The 20840-nt window shown below is 43.4% G+C and overlaps 1 protein-coding gene across 3 annotated transcripts in view; it reads left to right on the forward strand.

Moving 5' to 3' along the window:
- The first annotated feature begins 3483 nt into the window (after positions 1 to 3483).
- MAP4 (microtubule associated protein 4) overlaps positions 3484 to 20840 on the forward strand; it is a 156719-nt gene continuing 139362 nt past the window's right edge. For all 3 annotated transcript variants that reach the window (XM_068981978.1, XM_068981976.1, XM_068981977.1), the window contains exon 1: positions 3484 to 3562. The gene's annotated coding sequence lies outside the window, so the exon portion shown is untranslated. The remainder of the gene's footprint in view (positions 3563 to 20840) is intronic.

Raw genomic sequence — 20840 nt, forward strand, 5'->3', positions numbered from 1 at the left:
ACTGTTTCCCCATCTATTTGCCATGAATTGATGGGACCAGATGCCATGATTTGTTTCCTAATGTTGAGTTTTAAACCAACTCTTTTCACTCTCCTCTTTCACTTTCGTCAAGAGGTTCTTTAGTTCATATGTGGCAAGTCCTGTTAATAGGTATATAAGAAGCGCAGGAGTGGGTATATGAATTGGAGGGGGCAGGCAGAAGGTCATCAAGCTTGGCAGGGGACTTGGAAGTAGCTGTGGCAGTATATAGCGAAGAGAACAGGGAACAGCATCCATGCTGATGGAGATGTTTCTGAGACAGAAGGAGTATCTGGTAGGGCTGAGAAAGGAGAAGGAAGGGGATAACTGAAATTGGTGTCTAGCTTGGAATACACAGAACATGACTCTATTATCTTATGGAGTGGAGCATTCTAACACTTATGAATCTTCTTAGCCATTTTATGTCTAAGGAGCTCAAAGCCCAAAGCCAATTCTAGTCCTGAAGCCTGGGACACATCTAGGGGCTGATTATTCCAGGCAGCGGGAAGAAGGAACAAAGTAACTTTTTTAGCTCCCACCTGTGTGGTTCCCTACAACAGTTAAGCTCTTGCTTAGACCTGCAGTGGGCTATGGTGTGAAGTAATGCTAATTTCACCAGACAGGAAATCTATCTTATTCATCTTTGTACAGGTGCTCTTCACTGTGTGGCCCTTCATGATATGCCAGTACTCAGTCAACATCTGTTGGACGAGTGAATTCAGGCTTGGCAATGGTAGTTCTACTTTGGAGTCTGGGTAAGGTGAGAGAGGGGGAAAGCCCTGTGTTTGGGCTAAGACACCTGACTTATTAATTGGTGTGTGATGTAGGCCAGTTATTTCAGTTAGCTGTGATTGTCCTAAAGTCCCTTCCAGTGCTCCAGATTCATAGTGCTATCCCTTTCTCACTTATCTTTTATTTAATTTTATTAAGTATAGTTGATATGCAATATTTTAATTTTCAAGTATATAACATAGTGAGTTAACATTTAAGTACATTACAAAATGATCACCACAATAAGACTAATAACCATCAAAATTATTTCAGTGTTTAGTAATTATTAACTATATCCCTTATGTTGTATATTACATTCCTGAGACTTAGTTGTAACTGGAAGTTCATACCTCTTAATCCTTTTCACCTATTTTGCCCAACTCCCCACCCTCCTCCTTCTCTAGCAGTCATCTATGAACACAGTCATCTGTGTATCTATGAACTCGTTCCTGTTTTTGCTTTGTTTCATTTTTTTAAATCTTATAAATAATTTAAATCATATGGTATTCATCTTTCTCTGTCTTGATTCATTTAATATAATACCCTCTGGGTCTGTTCCTGTTGCTGCAAATGACAAAATTTCATTTTTTCCTATGGCTGAGTAATATTCTATAGTATAAATATACCACACCTTCTTCATCCATTCATCTACTGATATGCACTTGCAATGAACATAGGGGTGCCTATATCTTTTCAACTTAGTGTTTTTATTTTCTTTGGGTAAATACCCCCCCTCCACTTATCCTTTTACTCCCCCTCCCTTTTTTTTTGGCAGCCTAGAAGGCATATGGGATCTTCGTTCCCCAACCAGGGATCAAACCTGCACCCCTTGCATTGAAAGCATGGAATCTTAACCACTGGACTGCCAGGGAAGCCCCCATCCTTTTAATCCCTTCATATATGTCTAGGCTCTTAAGCCTCCTTTACAATCATTATGATATTAATTGTAAACTCTGTAAGTGCTTGTTGTTAGGCACCAACATAAGCACTTTGCATGTATTAACACATTTGATCCACAGAACACTAATAAGGCAGGCGCCATTATCATGCATTTTATAGTTGAGGAAACTGAGGTACAGAGAGATTGTATATCTTCCACAAGCTCACAAGCTTGTAAGTAGCAATGCTCAGGGAGTCCAGGTCAGAGTCCAGTTTTAACTACCTAAGTATGCTATCTCCAGGTCATCTTACCAGTAATTATGAGAGGCTGGTGATGTATTCTCTCATTTTTTATAAATAAGGCAACTGACGCTCAACTGCTTTACTTTTACACATCTAGAAAGTATCAGGGCTAGACCTCTGGCTTTCAACCAAGTCAGTGTTCTTTCTGGTAACCAGCCTGCTCTAGAAGTTGAGTATATGGCCCCTAGTGCCTGGTTGCGGAGAAGGCAATGGCAACCCACTCCAGTGCTCTTGCCTGGAAAATCCCATGGACGAAGGAGCCTGGTAGGCTGTAGTCCATGGGGTCGCTAAGAGTCGGGCACGACTGAGTGACTTCACTTTCACTTTTCACTTTCATGCATTGGAGAAGGAAATGGCAACCCACTCCAGTGTTCTTGCCTGGACAATCCCAGGGATGGCGGAGCCTGGTGGGCTGCCGTCTATGGGGTCGAACAGAGTCGGACAGGACTGAAGCGACTTAGCAGCAGTGTCTGGTTGACAGAGTTAAATCCCACTCTGTCAATTACTGGCTCGCTGACATTAGGTTAGTTCTGTGTTTGTTTTCTCATCTGTAAAATGAGAATGAGAACATGAATACCAACCGTACAGAATTGCGATGATTAAATGAGTTATTAGGTGTCGAGTGCCTGGAGCATAGTGAGCATTCAATAGGGTGTCAGCTATCACTTTTAAGTTCTGAACCAGCATTACCCAAAAGAAACACAATGTGAACCAAACAGTAATCCTATTTTTTTCCTAGTAGCCGCATTTTAAAAAGTAGTAAAAAATAAGCAAGATTATTTTAAACATATTTTATTTGACCAAAGAGATACCAAACTGCAATCAATTTTCTAACGCCCCACATTGTGATCAATTTAAGCTTAAGAATGAGCTAAGCCTCGAAATTTCGGTGAGTATTCTATACTTTATAGCACATCTCAGCTTGGACCAGCCACGTCACTTGGGACTGGTGGCAGAGCAGCCCGTGAGAGGCCCCCCCAGTCGCGTCCTCATCCGGCAACAGTTCTTCACCGCGACCAGCCGGCCGGCGCCCCGGCCCCGCCCCGCGCCCCTCCCAGGTTACGTCATAGAACCCACTGGCCCTGCCGGCGGGGAGACCCGGGCCCGGCCGCGTGTACTGGGCCTCTCGTATCTTCCCCTTTCCCCGCACTCAAATTCTAAAGGAAGCGACGACCAGCACACAGAGCAGCGGGGGAGGTCGGTCGGTCCTCCCGCCGCCCAGGTAGCAGCAGCAGCAGCGGGCTGGCAGGAGACGGGGGTTTGAAGACCCCTCACGTACCTCGCCCGCCACTGCCCTCCTCCGCTCGGCCGCTACCCCGCCTAGGTCGAGGCGGCGGGGCCGACCCCTATTGGTCCGCCGCGGGCCTCCGCCTGCCCCCTCGCCCCGCTTATTGGCCAAGGCCGCCGCGCCCGCGGGATAGGCGGCGGCGGCGCCCCTCCCTCGCGCCGGCCCTCAAGAGGGCGACGAGGAAGCGGCCGCCTCCCTGCGTCCCGCCCCTCGGGCTCGCTTGCTGGCTCCTGGCTCCTCCCGGCCCTCTCCCGGCTCCCTCCGGCTCCGGCTCCGGCGCGGCGGCGGCGGCGGCGGCGGCGGGTAGGTGCAGCGGCAGGCGGGGCCCGATCGGAGGAGCGGCTTCCTCACTGTTCCCGGGACTGCCCGAGCCTCCCCCGCTGTCGCCCGGGACCCCACCAGGCCCGCCCGAAGCAGGGAAGGGCGGTGGCCGCCGGCCTGCGGGACGCGGGGGCGGTCGGGCGAGGGGGGCCTGCGGGCGCGATCTTCCAAGTCTTGGAGGCAAGATAAGGGGGTCCGCAGGGCGGGGCGGACCCAGAGAGTCTGGAGTGACGGGGCTGAGCCGCCTTTCTCAGGCGCGGGATTGGGGCTGAGCCGGGTGAGCGAGGGTCGGCTGCAGCCTGGGGCCCTGGGTGGGGCTCGGAGACACGCGAGAACTCAAAGGTTGTGCTGTGAAGCTTTTGAGGGTCAGTTGAAGTGGGGCGGAGGTGAACCCCAGAGAGGGTGCTAGGCCAGGGAGTTACGGGAGGAGGCAGAGGGTAGTGGTCTAGAGAACGTGGCCCCAGGCTGGGCTCTCCCGGCGCGCGCTGCCCTAGCACAAGATTTGGGGAGTAAGCAAGCATGTGTCTGGCTGCGGGAGTGCGCATGGGGCGCTGTAAAGCCCGCGGATGCGAGGATAGGACCTGGAGGGGAGTTAGAAACGTTACCCAGAACGGAGATTGTGATTTAGCACATGGGCCAGATTCTCCACTAGTGTGTTGCTTGAGCTGTTCTTTGGAGAAATTACTCCTTGAGCGGGGTGGGGTTGGGGGGGAAAGGAAGTGTTAGGGTTTTTGCTTTCATCCTGGAATGGGTAAAGTGAATGCATTTGGTGCTTTGGGGAGGAGACAGGATTACGTTTAGCTTTGTGTTTTAGGACCCAGACCCAGAGTGAAACGTGCTTCTCAGGATAGTGTTACCCAGCTTTCTCCCGGGAACCCCCTCTTCTCCCCTCCCTCCTCGGTCCAGTTACAGTATTGCTCCCCAGGGCCTCTCGATTCCTTTCCCCTGGCTCCCTAGGATTGCTGTGTTTCTTGCTCTGTGTGTGTCCCGCCCATTTCCCTGCTGCTGCACTTTTGGCAACTGCCTCTGCTCTTTCCCAGGGATGGTTGTGGCATTGCATCAGGGGATATTTGTGCTTGTAATTTGCTCACTCAGCCCAGGAAGAGGGAGAATAGTATGCTGGAGAGATGGGGGCTGGGGGAGGGGGAGGTGGTGCTGGGCAGACAGAGAAATGGGTGTGGTGAGGGAATACAGCTGCTCTAGGCCTATAGGGTAACACTGCCCAGTCATCAGCTCAAAGAGATTCAAAGAGCGGCAGCAGCAGCTATTTTTATAAATCAGTCCTGAATCCAAGCTGAGCACATGGATTTAGAGTGAACAGTTGTCATGCTCTAACTATTACGGGCTGGGTGTTTGGTCGACAACACTAGAGTTGCTAAGCAAGAGACTCCTGTACAGTGCAGGGGGTACTTTACTTGCAACGTTTTAACTTTGGTTTTTTCAACTCTCTTGTACAGCACGTCTCTCTTCTGGGGGTGTCTTTTAAATTGTTGTGGTTTGACGGTCCATACTGCTGCTTTTTAAATGAAATGTTTTTACCTCAGTTATACGCTTGCTTTCAAATATAGCTTAAGTAGAATAAAGCTATCACTTCTTGAGTACTTGCTGTCTGCCAGGCACTAGTTGTAGGTGTTTATTTCTAGGTGAGGAAATTGAGACTGATGGAAATCAGAGGTCACACAGATTAAGTGGCATCCACACCAGGGTCCTTCTGACTCCCACACAGTAGTTCAGAAACTGTAGGTTCACACAGCGGTGATTCAAACACTTGAGAATTTATTCGTGCAAAGTAATCTCACTGGAGAATGATAATCCAGATATCAATTTATTTACGTCCAAAGTTTTAAGTGCCATATGAACAACTGGCATTAATTACCTACAGGCCCAGGACACCTCCTTTGTTTCTGGGCAGGCAAATCAGTAATAAGAGTGCAGTTGATTATAGAATTGAAACTAAGAGCACTGGATGTTCTTAGGGAATGTTTTAATCAAGTTACAGAAGCCTAGTGGGTCATTCTTTCTGCATTGTGCTAACTCACATATTTACTCACATATTTACGTTGGACAGTGCTGGGGAGAGGAGATTCTAACACATTTCCTCACTGTCTCAGTTTTTTTTTTGTAATAGATAATTTTATTTACTTATTGTTGGGCAGGGACTTTTTCTAGCTTTGATGAGAGGGGGCTACTCCATAGTTGCAGTGCGTGAACTTCTCGTTGAGTTGGCTTCTATTGGTGCCTAACACTGTCTCTAGGTACTGGGGATTTCAGCAATTGTGGTACCCAGGCTCTAGAGCACAGGCTTAATAGATGTGGTGCACAGGCTTAGTTGCTCCGTGGCATGTGGGATATTCCTGGATCAGGGATCAAGGATCTAACCTGTATGTCCTCCATTGACAGGTGGATTCCTTACCACTGAGCCACGAAGGAAGCCTCTTCAGTTTTTTAAGGTGTCTCTGCATATATTTGTCATCCCAGCATATATTTACTTGAGTTAAAAATCCCCAAATTTATAAATATGCTGATATTACATATTTAAAAAGTCATTTTCCATTGTTTGGTGACAGTGAAGGAAACACCTGGATTTTCTTAGGTTTACGTGGCTTGGCTTTATTTTTTTAGAGGGTATAAAAATGTTCATGTACTAATTGGCTTTCAAGGGAGAGAGTGACAAGTTTGTCAAACGTTATCAGAGTGGCTTGAGAACAGGGAAAGATGCTTGCAGTTTTAATTCTGGGTGTAGAGTGGGGGTGGGTGGGGATGAGCATTCCTTTGTGTGGTTTGAACCTCCCACCTACACCAAGATAGGTGGCTTAGTTTTAAAGATGTGGTTCCTATTGATCTTAGGGTCTTGTTCTTTTCTTCCCTGATCTTGTCTCTGAACTTGGTGATCCATCCTTTGGCTGTGTAAACTTTTGCTGTTGACACTTCAAACTTTTGGCATCACTATTATCCTTTTCCTGTTTATTTTAAAGTATTAATCATCACTTGTTGATATGTAGGTTTTATTTTTCCTTAAAAAGCAAGGACATCTGAAAGGAACATTTTGAAGTTGTCTTGATATAGTTCATATGGTTTGCTCAGTTTGAAAAGGAAACCGAGTAGGTATCTCTGATTTCTTTGTCCTTCTAAATGGCATTCTTAGAACCAGCCTGTGTGTGTGTGTGCGCTCAGTCAGTCAGTCTTGTCCAGCTTTTTCTGACTTCATGGTCTATCGCCAAGCTTCTGCATTGGCAGGCAGTTTCTTTACCACTGTGCCACCTGGGAAGCCCCCTAGAACCAGCTCACTGTGACAGCCTTATTGCTTGAAGTGAGTGTGTTGAGGACAATTAGGGTCAAGAAAGGGGATCAAGCAAATATATATTGTACCCACTACCTTCAGTTTCTTGGTTTCCTCTTGCCTTTAACACTTGACACTTTTGAAGAGTAGTGATCATTTGTAGAGTGTTCCTGAATTTGAGTTTTCTGTTTTTTGTTATTTTGTTTTGTTTTGTTTTCTTTTGATTAGTCTGAGATTAAGCATTTTAGCAAAGAATATCAGGGAGATAGTATGGCCTTCCTGTCACACGTTTTGTATCAGATGATATCTGATATCAACATGGCTTATTGCTGATATTAACTTCAGTAACTTGATTTTAGTAACTTGGCTGCCTGGTTTTTTATAAAGCAACTCTTTTTCCATTTCCTTACTTCATTTGTTAGAAGCTAGAAATGAGTCACCGAGTCAAGCCCACACTCCAGGGCAAGGGAATTTAAGCTCCACCTCCTGAGTATCAAAGAATTTGTGAGCATACGTTAAAACCACCCACAGTAATTAGTAAATATCTCTGAGAGGCTATACAAAGATCTGATTTTTTTCTTAAAGTTTCGTCCTCTAATGTCAGTGAAACTTGCCCCCAGCAGCAATTACTGTGCTGTTCTACCGGTGATTTTCTATTTCTCTCATTCCTCCTACATTATTGTTTGGAATTCTTCTGTAAGAAAGATTTGTGTTTTTTTCCTCCCATTTACTTAATTTAATCATTTAGTGTGGATTAATGAATATTTTTCCCCCTCTGGGTTGTATTTCATTGTATAAATCCTTCTAGCTTTGACCATTTGGCACCTATGTTCTTTTGACACGTCCCTCCTACCCTGTCCCTTTTTTTTTTTTTTTTGAGCATATTTTTACTTTCTGATATCACAGATGCCCCAGTCTGATCTTCTATTTTCTCTGCCTCAAGTCCTAGAATCAACCATTTCTCCTGGTTTCTTATATTGGAGAAAAATATTTAGAAACCAAGATCTGGTTTCTAAATGAACTGGGTGTTCATTTACTCATTGCTACTGGGATATTACTGCTTCTTGACAGGAAATATATTTATGTATACTGACCCAGGTATAGACATCTGATTTTTGTTTTTTTGGCCACCCCTCACGGAGTATTAGTTCCCTGAACCTGTGCCTTCAACAGTGAAAGGACAGAGTCCTAAGCACTGGACCACCAGGGAATTCCCTACACATACCTGTTTCTGTATCTATCTGTATATAAATATAAACATGGATTCATGCTGGTTTCTCTGACTCTAATCCAGCATCACAGAGTTCATTGTAGCATTCCCCTCCTTGCTTATTTGTAATTTCTTCCTTTGACAGTGAGATACTTGGTTCTTATTATTTATAATAGATTTAGTTGCTAGTTCAACCCTAATATATAAAGTAGGAAAGTAAAGTAAAATACAGGGTTTTCTTTTAGTATTTCTTTTTTTAAAATTTAACTTTTAACTGGAATATAGTTGATTTACAATATTGTGTTAGTTTCAGGTGGAAAGTACAGTTTTAACTGTCACCTGAGGTAAATTCCAAAGCATCTTGCAGTTAACCGATTTAAATTATATTCCTATAATATTGGTATTTTAAATTACTTTTTTTCAGTTCCAGTGGAGAGATGAAATCATTTGCCCCTGGCCAAACAGGGAATGAGTGACTTTAGCTGAAATAGGTGACCTATTCTCACTCCCAAGGATAAGCTTAATCCCAAGCAAAACAATCTCTTCATAGCAGGTATCTTGACTACCTTTGTCCCTTCTTGGTGGGATTGTTCCTTTAATTAACAAAGTTCCTGGGTTTTATTTTTATTTTTATTTTTATTTTCTGGGTTTTATATTTAAATTTTAAACTTTGGGAGTGTTGAGAGCAAGAACAGTTACTTTACTGGACTTCTTTCTACTTGCAGAATCATAGACTTGGAAGAGATCTTAGAGATAATCTAATGCAGCTTTCCACACAGTACAGGTGAATCCTCCAGCCCTGTCTTTTCATAAGTACTCCCCTAGATAGGGATTTCACAGCTGGTGGCTATCAATTCCAGGTTTGCAAATTTGTCGTTTTAGGAAGACTTCCTTGATCATGATCTCAGAGGTGCCTCCCCGTAGCTTTTATTTACTGGTTCTACTTTTGCTGTCTACAGTTATCCCCTGTAGATCCAGTGTCCACTTTACAGCTATTCAGTGACAGTTATTTTGTCCTACTTAAATTTTTTCTTTTCCAGCCTAAACAGTTTTTTCCTTCTAGCCACGTCTTCTGAAATGTGCTGTCTAAACTTTTTACCATGTTGGGCATGCTGCAGTTTGTCACATATGTTCTGTCCTCAAGAGCTTCCCTGGTGGGTCAGATGGTTCAATTTTGGGAGACCCAGTTTCTATCCCTGGGTGGGGAAGATCCTCTGAAGAAGGGAATGGCAACTCATTCCCCATTCTTCCCTGGAGAACTCTGTGGACAGAGGAGCCTTGTGCACTAGAGTTCCTGGGGTTGCAGAGTCCCGACATAACTAAGCCACTAACAACACACACAGATACTACTGTATTAGGCCTTGGAAGTAAAGTGGTTAAGGAGTTAAAAATGATCCCTGCCCTTAGGGAGCTTAGTTTCCATATGTGCTGCTTCAGAATAAATTAGGTTCTTTTTTCTTCCAATATCCACTTTTTTTCAGTGTAAGTTTATACTTGTCTGGTAGTAAGCGCATCTCTAGGTCTTTTTTTCTCTAGAGCTGCTGTTAACCAGTCTTTGTCCTTGGTTGGTTTCTTGAAACTATGTATAGAACTTCTTTACACTCCTATAAGTGAAGTCGCTCAGTCGTGTCCAACTCTTTGCGACCTCAGCGACTGTAGCCTACCACATTCCTCTGTCCATGGGATTTCCCAGTCAGGAGTACTGGAGTGGGGTGCCATTTCCTTCTCCAGAGGATCTTCCCGACCCAGGGATCAAACCCGGGTCTCCCACATTGTAGGCAGACACTTTACCATCTGACCCACCAGTACACTCATATCCTTTCTGTAATTCCTGTATTCTCTCCATTGTTCCATAGGGGACCTTTTGAATCCTAATTCCATTCTCTTTGCTTTATTTATCCTTTCTATATCTGTAACTTTGATATGTTCTTTCTCTATTTTTATTTGAATAGATTAATATTCAGCTAGAGAATTTCAAGATCAGGTCCTGAAGTGAAGTGAAGTATTTCCAAAAGAGATCTTGTTTCTTATTTTCTGCTATAGTTTGTGTGCAAAATTGTAATTAAAATATTTTACATCTTACTACTCTAAAGGCACAGCTTGTTTCCTTCAAACGGTAGTTAATGATTACTGATTGAAGTTAGTTTATTAGGTTTTTTTTTATTATGACAAAGTATAGATTCTGACTTATAAATGACTCACATATAAAACAGTTACAGCCTCTCTCTCATCCTTCACCCCACCCGCACCCCACATATGTTGAGACTGTCATGAAAAAACTTAAAAAGCTTTTACAGAAGATTATACTATATTCTTAAAAAGGAAAAAAAAAGGAAAAATTTAGGGGAGATTGGGGATAGGTGATGAGTAGAGAGACCCTTAAGAAAAAGTTTGCTTCATTAAAGTTGTTGTTATTAAATTGTCTGAAATTCTCAGATATCATTTTGCTGTCTGTCTGAAATTCTACGATATCTTTTTTTTTCTGCTGTTAAACTGTCTGAAGTTCTGAGATATTTAGATTATAACCCATTTTCTCTTTTAGGAATAGAAACACACAGGAAGATTCTAGACAGCTCTCGATTGTTTTCTTATAGGTAGAACATATTGGAGAAATGTGTATTCAGATCCTTCATCCATTTTAAATTAGGTTATTTGTTTTTAATCCATGAACTTTAAGAGTTCTTTATATATTCTAGATACAAATCCTCTGTCAGATGTATTTGTTATAGTATGGCAGTATTAGCACTGAACCAGGTGTCAAAAGACAAGAGTTTAGGTCCCAACTCTATCACAAAAGAGTTCTGAAGTCTGGGGCAACTCAGTGAACCTGTTTATTTACAGAATCAGGGTGCTGATCATACCTGTCTCACAGGGTTGTTGTGAGAATTAAGAGATAAGTGAATGGGGAAGGCTCCCTTTAAAATGCTAGTGAGATACTGCCTAGTGGTCCAAGTAAAACTATATAATCTTGGTGGATGTGGAATTGGTGGTGTTTCGGTGTTTTCAGTGGGATTTGCATTGCCTCTAAAAGCTTCATTTTACCATATATATGGTAAATTGGCTGTGAAACGATGAAATCATAGACTCATTAAACTACTGTGAGGCCCGGAATAATTGTCTTCTTTGAGGTCACATACCACAAAGCTGAGTCAGGACTTGAACTTTAATTTCTAGCATTCTTTTTACTATGTTCAGCTTAATAGCACAGCTCCTTCTGAATCTTCTTTGCACATAGCCTTGTGATAAGTGCTGGGGGTGACTTGGGTGTGTGTGGTGTGTTTGTGCTTTTATTTTTTGAGCAGGTAACACTGAAAGTGGATTGGCTGGTTTGGAAGGTAGGTGTATATTTATTTAGCCTTTAAAGAAATTGCCCTGCAAATAGCTTCCTCATTACCTTCTTTCTAGATTCCATATATATGTGTTCAGTTCAGTTCAGTTGCTCAGTCGTGTCCAACTCTTTGCAACGCTATGGACTGCCGCACACTAGGCCTCCCTGTCCATCACCAACTCCCAGAGTTTACCCAAACTCGTCCATTGAGTCAGTGATGCCATCGAACCATCTTATCGTCTGTTGTCCCCTTCTCCCACCTTCAGTCTTTCCCAGCGTCAGGGTCTTTACAAATGAGACAGCTCTTTGCATCAGATGGACAAAGTATTGGAGTTTCAGCTTCAACATCAGTCCTTCCAATGAACACTCAGGACTGATCTCCTTTAGGATGGACTGGTTGGATCTCCTTGCAGTCCAAGGGACTCTCAAGAGTCTTCTCCAGCACCACAGTTCAAAAGCATCAATTCTTCGGTGCTCAGCTTTCTTTATAGTCCAACGCTCACATCCATACATGACTACTGGAAAAACCATAGCCTTGACTAGATGGAACTTTGTTGACAAAGCAGTGTCTCTGTTTCTTAATATGCTGTCTAGGTTGGTCATAACTTTCCTTCCAAGAAGTAAGCGTCTTTTAATTTCATGGCTGCAGTCACCATCTGGAGTGATTTTGGAGCCCAAGAAAGCAAAGTCAGTCACTGTTTCCACTGTTTCCCCATCTATTTGCCATGAAGTGATGGGACTGGATGCCATGATCTTCGTTTTCAGAATGTTGAGCTTTAAGCCAACTTTTTCACTCTCCTCTTTCACGTTCATCAAGAGGCATTTTAGTTCCTCTTCACTTTCTGCCAGAAGGGTGGTGTCATCTGCCTATCTGAGGTTATTGATATTTCTCCTGGCAGTCTTGATTCCAGCTTGTGCTTCTTCCAGCCCAGCGTTTCTCATGATGTACTCTGCATATAAGTTAAATAAGCAGGGTGACAATATACAGCCTTGACGTACTCCTTCTTCTATTTGGAACCAGTCTGTTGTTCCATGTCCAGTTCTAACTGTTGCTTCCTGACCTGCATACAGGTTCCTCAAGAGGCAGGTCAGGTGGTCTGGTATTCCTACCTCTTGAAGAATTTTCCACAGTTTGTTGTGGTCCACACAGTCAAAGGCTTTGGTATAGTCAATAAAGCAGAAATTGATGTTGCTTTCAAGGAACTCTCTTGCTTTTTTGATGATCCAGTGGATGTTGGCAATTTGATCTCTGGTTCCTCTGCCTTTTCTAAAACCAGCTTGAACATCTGGAAGTTCATGGTTCACATATTGCTGAACCCTGGCTTGGAGAACGTTGAGCATTACTATACTAGTGTGTGAGATGAGTGCTATTGTGAAGTAGTTTGAGCTTTCTTTGGGATTGGAATGAAAACTGACCTTTTCCAGTCCTGTGGGCACTGCTGAGTTTTCCAAATTTGCTGGCATATTGAGTGCAACACTTTCACAGCATCATCTTTCAGGATTTGAAATAGCTCAACTGGAATTCCATCACCTCCATTAGCTTTGTTTGTAGTGATGCTTTCTAAGGCCCACTTGACTTCACATTCCTGGATGTCTGGCTCTAGGTGAGTGATCACACCATCATGATTATCTGGGTCGTGAAGATCTTTTTTGTACAGTTCTTCTATGTATTCTCGCCACCTCTTCTTAATATCTTCTGCTTCTCTTAGGTCCCTACCATTTTTGTCCTTTCTTGAGCCCCTCTTTGCCTGAAATGTTCCCTTGGGATCTCTGATTTTCTTGAAGAGATCTCTAGCCTTTCCCATTCTATTGTTTTCCTCTATTTCTTTGCACTGATCACCAAGGAAGGCTTTCTTATCTCTCCTCGCTATTCTTTGGAACTCTGCATTCATATGCGTATATCTTTCCTTTTCTCCTTTGCCTTTAGCTTCTCTTCTTTTCTCAGCTATTTGTAAGGCCTCCTCAGACAGCCATTTTGCTTTTTTGCATTTCTTTTTCTTGAAGATAGTCTTGATTCCTGTATCCTGTACAATGTCACAAACCTCCGCTGTAGTTCATCAGGCACTCTATCAGATCTAGTCCCTTAAATCTATTTCTCACTTTCACTGTATAATCATAAGGGATTTGATTTAGGTCATACCTGAATGGTCTAGTGGTTTTCCCTACTTTCTTCAATTTAAGTCTGAATTTGGCAATAAGGAGTTCATGACCTGAGCCACAGTCAGCTCCCAGTCTTGCTTTTGCTGACTGTATAGAGCTTCTCCATCTTTGGCTGCAAAGAATATAATCAGTCTGATTTCAGTGTTGACCATCTGGTGATGTCCATGTGTAAAGTCTTTTCTTGTGTTGTTGGAAAAGGGTGTTTGCTATGACCACTAGACCATTCAGGTATGACCTAAATCAAACCCCTTATGATTATACAGTGGAAGTGAGAAAGATTTAGGGGACTAAATCTGATAGAGTGCCTGATGAACTTTGGATGGAGGTTTGTGAGATTGTACAGGATACAGTGCGTTCTCTTGGTAAAACTCTATTAGCCTTTGTTCTGCTTCATTCCATACGCCAAGGCCAAATTTGCCTGTTACCCCAGGTGTTTCTTGACTTTCTGTTTTTGCATTCCAGTCCCCTATAATGAAACGGACATCTTTTTTGGGTGTTAGTTCTAAAAGGTCTTGTAGGTCTTCATAGAACCGTTCAGCTTCTTCAGCGTTACTGGTTGGGGTATAGACTTGGATTACTGTGATATTGAATGGTTTGCCTTGGAAATGAACAGAGATCCTTCTGTCGTTTTTGAGATTGCATCCAAGTACTGCATTTTGGACTCTTTTGTTGACCATGATGGCTACTCCATTTCTTCTAAGGGATTCCTGCCCACAGTAGTAGATATAGTGGTCATCTGGGTTAAATTCACCCATTCCAGTCCATTTTAGTTTACTGATTCCTAGAATGTCAACGTTCACTCTTGCCATCTCCTGTTTGACCACTTCCAATTTGCCTTGATTCATGGACCTAACATTCCAGGTTCCTATGCAATATTGCTCTTTACAGCATTGGACTTTACTTCCATCACCAGTCACATCCACAACTGGGTATTGTTTTTCTTTGGCTCCATCCCTTCATTCTTTCTGGAGTTATTTCTCCACTGATCTCCAGTAGCATATTGGGCACCTATCGACCTGGGGAGTTCCTCTTTCAGTATCCTATCATTTTGCCTTTTCATACTGTTCATGGGGTTCTCAAGGCAAGAATACTGAAGTGGTTTGCCATTTCCTTCTCTAGTGGACCACATTTTGTCAGACTTTTCCACCATGACCCGTCCGTCTTGGGTGGCTCCGCACAGCATGGCTTAGTTTCATTGAGTTAGACAAGGCTGTGGTCCTAGTGTGATTAGATTGTCTAGTTTTCTGTGAGTATGGTTTCAGTGTGTCTGCCCTCTGATGCCCTCTTGCATCACTTACCGTCTTACTTGATTTTCTCTTACCTTGGATGTGGGGTATCTCTTCTCAGCTGCTACAGCAAAGTGCAGCCACTGCTCCTTACCTTGGATGAGGGATATCTCCTCATGGCCGCCCCTCCTGACCTTGTGGAGGAGGGGTAGCTCCTCTTGGCCCTCCTACGCCCGCATAGCCACTGCTCCTTGGATGTGGGGTTGCCGCCACTGACCTTGGGTGTGGGGTAGCTCCTCCCGGTAGCAGCCTAGCACTCTTGGCCCTATTCCATCATAGAGCCTGGACTTCCCTGGTGGCTCAGATGGTAAAATGTCTACCTACAATGCGGAAGACCCAGGTTCAATCCCCGGGTCGGGCAGATCTCCTGGAGAAAGAAATGGCAACCCACTCCAGTATTCTTGCATGGAAAACCCCATGGACGGAGGAGCCTGGTAGGCTACAGTCCATGGGGTCGCAAAGAGTCAGCCACGACTGAGCGACTTCACCCTCACCTTCACTAATCATAAAGTCAGCTGATGTTGCACCTAGATTTTCAGATCAGGTGTTCATGCAGGGGAACTTAGAAAAGACAACTGTTTTATTGTTTTTAAATGAAGTGACAACACAGGTCCCTATATACATTTTTTCCCATTAATTAACGAATGGCTTGGATCTTTTTAGTAAAATTAGAGACTTTCTTGTTATTGAATGACAATTTTGTCAGGTAAAGGATCTTCAGTTCAGTTGCTCAGTCGTGTCCAACTTTTGCGACCCCATGAGCTGCAGCACGCCAGGCCTCCCTGTCCAACTCCAACTCCTAGAGCCCACCCAAATAGTCTTCCCTGTAGCTTAAATAGTAAAGAATCTTCCTGCAGTACAGGAGAAGGTGATGGCACCCCACTCCAGTGCTTTTGCCTGGAAAATCCCATGGGCAGAGGAGCCTGGTAGGCTGCAGTCCATGGCGTCACTAAGAGTCGCACATGACTGAAATGTGGCGTCGCTAAGAGTCGGACACGACTGAAGTGACTTAGCAGCAGCAGCAGTACAGGAGACCTGGGTTTGATCCCTAGGTCGGGAAGATCCTCTGGAGAAGGGAATGGCAATCCCCAGTATTCTTGCCAGGAGAATCCCATGGACAGAGTAGCCTTGTTGGCTACAGTCTGTGGGATCACAAAGAGAACACGACTGAGAGACTAACGCTACGCTTTGTCAGGTAAAAAGGGCTGTGTTCATACGTAATAGAGACGGTCACCAATTATGACAGTTATTCTTAAAAACAGACCAATAAATCGATCCAGAGGTGAGTTGTTGGAACAAGAAATAACGACTTTAATCAGAAAGCTAGCAGACCAAAAAGATGGCAGACTAACATCTCAAAAAACTATCTTCTGGGCTTCCCTGTTGCTCAGTGGTAAAGAATTCGCTGGCCAAGGCAGGAGACATGGGTTTGATCCCTGATCTGGCAAGACCCCATATGCCCTGGAGCAACGAAGCCTGTGCGGCACAGCTACTGATGTCCCGGCTCCCTAAAGCCCGCACTCTGCAACAAGAGAAGCCACCACAAGGAGAAGCCTGGGCACTGCAAACGGAGATTAACCCCCACTCGCCTCAACTAGAGAAAAGCCTGCACAGCAACAAAGACCCACCACAGCCAAAGATAAATAAAATTACATATTGAAAAACCCATCTTCCCTCAGTCTGAATTTGGACTCCTTTTGTATACAGGAGAGGGAGGGGCCGTCTGGGCACTGACCAATGGCTGAGCAGAACCACTAAGGTTGTTGGTTGATAGTCGCTGGCTAACGGTTGCTTGCTTGGGGGAGGAGCCCACTGGGCACTGACCAATGGCTGAGGAGAACCACTACCGGTCGCTGGTTGACAGTTGCTCACTAACGGTTGCTTGCTTGGGGGAGGTGATCATTGTGGCACCAACCAATGGCTGAGCAGGACCACTAACGGTTGCTGGTTGACAGTTGCTCCCTAACGGCTGCTCCAGCAGCTATCAATGTGTGCACTGGCCTTTATGCCTCTATACTCTGAGCAGAAAGATGGGACACCAGAAAGTGACCAGGACCTCTAGCCCTCAGTGGAGCTAGGCTTGCAGATGGTGGAGACCTCGGTGGCCTTGCAGAGGCAGTTGACATGCCCGTTAGTGGGATCACTGAGGTGGCTGGTTCAGCCTGCGACTGGCCTCACTCCTCAGCTGGTGACTGATGAGGTAGCCTGGGAGCTGTTGTCCCCAGAGTGGGCAGGCCTGGTGAGCTAGTTGTGGCCACATGCAGGAGAGGTGCTGCAGAGCTGCCTGTGCCCCTGCCCTGCCTTAATGGAGCGGGATCTGGCCGTGGCGATGGAGGAAGGGCCCCTCGCACTTCAGGTTCGTGCTGGGGAGGCCGCTATTACTGGATACATGGTATTTATGTGGGCTGCTTGGTTTGTAAAGAATCTCTGCTATATGGTAATTTCAGATTTCATGCATAGAACTTTTTTTTTCAGTTGAGGTTTATATTTAATTTTTTTATTATAGCTGATTTATAATGTGTCTGCTTTCAGTGTACAGCAAAGTAATTTAGTTATACATATATATTCTTTTTCATATTCTTTTCCATCATGGTTTAGACAGGATATTGAATATAGTTCCCTGTGCTGTACAGCAGAATCTTGGTGTTTATCTGTTTTATATGTAGTAGTTTGTATCTGCTAATCTCAAACTCTTGATTCCTCCCTCACCTTCTTTCCCTTTGGTAACCGTAAATTCGTTTTCAGTGTGAGTCTGTTTCTGTTTTGTAAATAAGTTCATTTGTGTCATATTTTAGATTCCACATATAAGTGATATCAGTTACTGTTCTTTTTGTGGAGAAATACCAGGATACTTTATTTTCTTGAAATCACCTTTTTTGTTGTTGTTGTTCTAAGATTGTTTTGTTTAAAACCAATGAAATGGAATTGTTAGATTTTTAAGGGTCTTATTTTTGAAATGTTGGTTATATTATTCAATCTAATTCAGTAAGTGGTTTTTTTTTTTGTTTGACTGTGCCACTCAGCTTGCAGAATCTGTCTCCTGACCTGACCTGACCTGGTGATGAAAGCCCAGAATTCTAACCACAAGGCTAAGAGTGAATTTATATGTTCTAGGTTCAGTTTAGGTTCTTTGGGTATAAGACTGTGTGAATCAGATGGTAAAGAATCTTCCTTCAATGCGGGAGACCTGGGTGTGATCCCTGGGTTGGGAAGATCCCCTGGTGAAGGGAATGACAACCCACTTCAGTATTGTTTCTTGGACAATCTCCTGGACAGAGGAGCCTGGCAGGCAAAGAGTCAAACCCAACTGTGTAACTAACACTTTGACCTTCAAGTGCTGCCTTAAGAAGTCCAAATATTTAGTGTATTTGTCAGTTTTTTGGATGGTTTTTGAATTCTGTTTTTTAATTAAACCTGTAACTTGGAGATAATTGTCAATTCATAGAAGGTTGTAAGAAAACAATACAGAGAAATCTTTTGTACCCTTTGCCCTAGTCAGTCAGTCAGTCAGTTCAGTCGCTCAGTCGTGTCCAACTCTTTGCGACCCCATGAATTGCAGCACGCCAGGCCTCCCTGTCCATCACCAGCTCCCGGAGTTCACTCAAACTCACGTCCATCGAGTCAGTGATGCCATCCAGCCATCTCATCCTCTGTCGTCCCCTTCTCCTCCTGCCCCCAATCCCTCCCAGCATCAGAGTCTTTTCCAGTGAGTCAACTCTTCGCATGAAGTGGCCAAAGTACTGGAGTTTCAGCTTTAGCATCATTCTTTACAAAGAACACCCAGGACTGATCTCCTTTAGAATCGACTGGTTGGATCTCCTTGCAGTCCAAGGGACTCTCAAGAGTCTTCTCCAACACCACAGTTCAAAAGCATCAATTCTTCGGCGCTCAGCTTTCTTCACAGTCCAACTCTTACATCCATGCATGACCACTGGAAAAACCATAGCCTTGACTAGATGGAATTTCATGGCTGTGATCACCATCTGCAGTGATTTTGGAACCCCCCAGAATAAACTCTGACACTGTTTCCGCTGTTTCCCCATCTATTTCCCATGAAGTGATGCGACCAGATGCCGTGATCTTCGTTTTCCGAATGTTGAGCTTTAAGCCAACTTTTTCACTCTCCTCTTTGACTTTCATCAAGAGGCTTTTTAGTTCATCTTCACTTTCTGCCATAAGGGTGGTGTCATTTTTCCCGGCAATCTTGATTCCAGCTTGTGCTGCTTCCAGCCCAGCATTTCTGATGATATACTCTGCATAGAAGTTAAATAAGCAGGGTGACAATATACAGCCTTGACATACTCCTTTTCCTGTTTGGAACCAGTCTGTTGTTCCATGTCCAGTTCCAACTGTTGCTTCCTAACCTGCATATAGGTTTCTCAAGAGGCAGGTCAGGTGGTCTGGTATTCCCATCTCTTTCAGAATTTTCCACAGTTCATTGTGATCCACACAGTCAAAGGCTTTGGCATAGAAAATTAAAGCAGAAATCAATGTTTTTCTGAAACTCTCTTGCTTATGCCCTAGTAGTATTTTCCAAAACCATATAACACGGATATTGACATAGAAACAGTTAACAGTAAATGGTACAACCCCTCTGGAAAACAGTTTGGCAGTTTGCCCGAGAGTACAGTTGCTGGGTCCTGTGGTAGTTGCATGTTTAGTTTTTAGAGAAATGCCATTTATATTGATATAACGTGGCGGCAGTCTGGGCTCTGCAAGTGGTCTTCACTGATACTGCAGTCCCTTCTTTACCTACTTCAGGGATGAAGTTCTGAATCCGCTCCTTGGTCCCTGACTCCATCCTAGAGAGAGTTCCGCCTTTGCCATATGGTAGTGTTGGGACTACTGTGTTTTCTCTGGTGTTTGGCTAGAGTAAAATGGGTATTGTCTAAAGGTTTCCTGTCTTGCTTAGCTGCTTCTTTCCTGGTCCTTGGGCTAAAGTGAGCAGAGTTTTGTTGGAGTTTTCCTTGTCTGCACTCTTAGGTGTTTCTGGATTGCCAGGCTCGTCATTTCCAATATTGAGATATATTAGACAAAAAGAAAACCCAGGGAACTCATCACTTTTTTGTTCCTTAGATCCCAAGGTCCCTTGACATTCTACCTTCTTCTCTTCACCTTTCAAAGTCTTACGTTTGTTTTATATATGTATAATATCCAGGATTTTTAGTTGTAACTAATGAGATCCCAAGGTCCCTTGACATTCTACCTTCTTCTCTCCACCTTTCAAAGTCTTACGTTTGTTTTATATATGTATAATATCCAGGATTTTTAGTTGTAACTAATGAGAGGAAGAGGAAAAAGTAAATCTGTATTTTCCAAGAAGCATAAGTTTTTGTATTGTTTCAAAAATGACATTTATTTTTCTATTTATGAGAATGTATATTTAATGTGGAAAATTTAGAAAATAAAAAAAATGAAAGAATAACAGCATTTTGATATGTAATCTTTTAGCTGTTTTCTGTGAATATATATACTTACTTTTCTTCATATATACAGTATGAATTGTTTATACTATTCAAGGACTTTCCACTTAACTATTATAAGTATCATTCCTGGTCAGGAAGTGCTTGTGTATAATGACATTTTTTTGTGGTATCAGTTAAGTTGTAATGTGTATATTCAGGAGGTGATCCATATGTGTTATTCTGCTAGGTTAAGTGCTTAAGAGAGAGCCCCCATACATTAAAAGGATGTACTGTTTCCCATGAACCTCAGTGTTTAGACATGGCTTTTTTACGAAAGGGAGTCTAAAGTAAACCATATTTAGCTATTAGTTTCAGAAACTCTGGATGTATGGGTAGATACTTAGGTTTTAAAGTTTAAAAGTATCCACATGTCTTTATGAATGCTGTTTTGATTGAAGTTCGTATTTTCCATTATGTCATAAGAAGGGTCATTATACTTTTTAGGAGAAAATCAGAGATAATAATGGCTTTTTGTTTTTTCTTGGAGGAAATAGGAGATACCAGCAGTGTTTGTTTCAGTAAACCCTAGCA

The sequence above is a fragment of the Capricornis sumatraensis genome, chromosome 10 (genome assembly GCF_032405125.1).
Source record: "Capricornis sumatraensis isolate serow.1 chromosome 10, serow.2, whole genome shotgun sequence".
Lineage (NCBI taxonomy): Eukaryota > Metazoa > Chordata > Mammalia > Artiodactyla > Bovidae > Capricornis > Capricornis sumatraensis.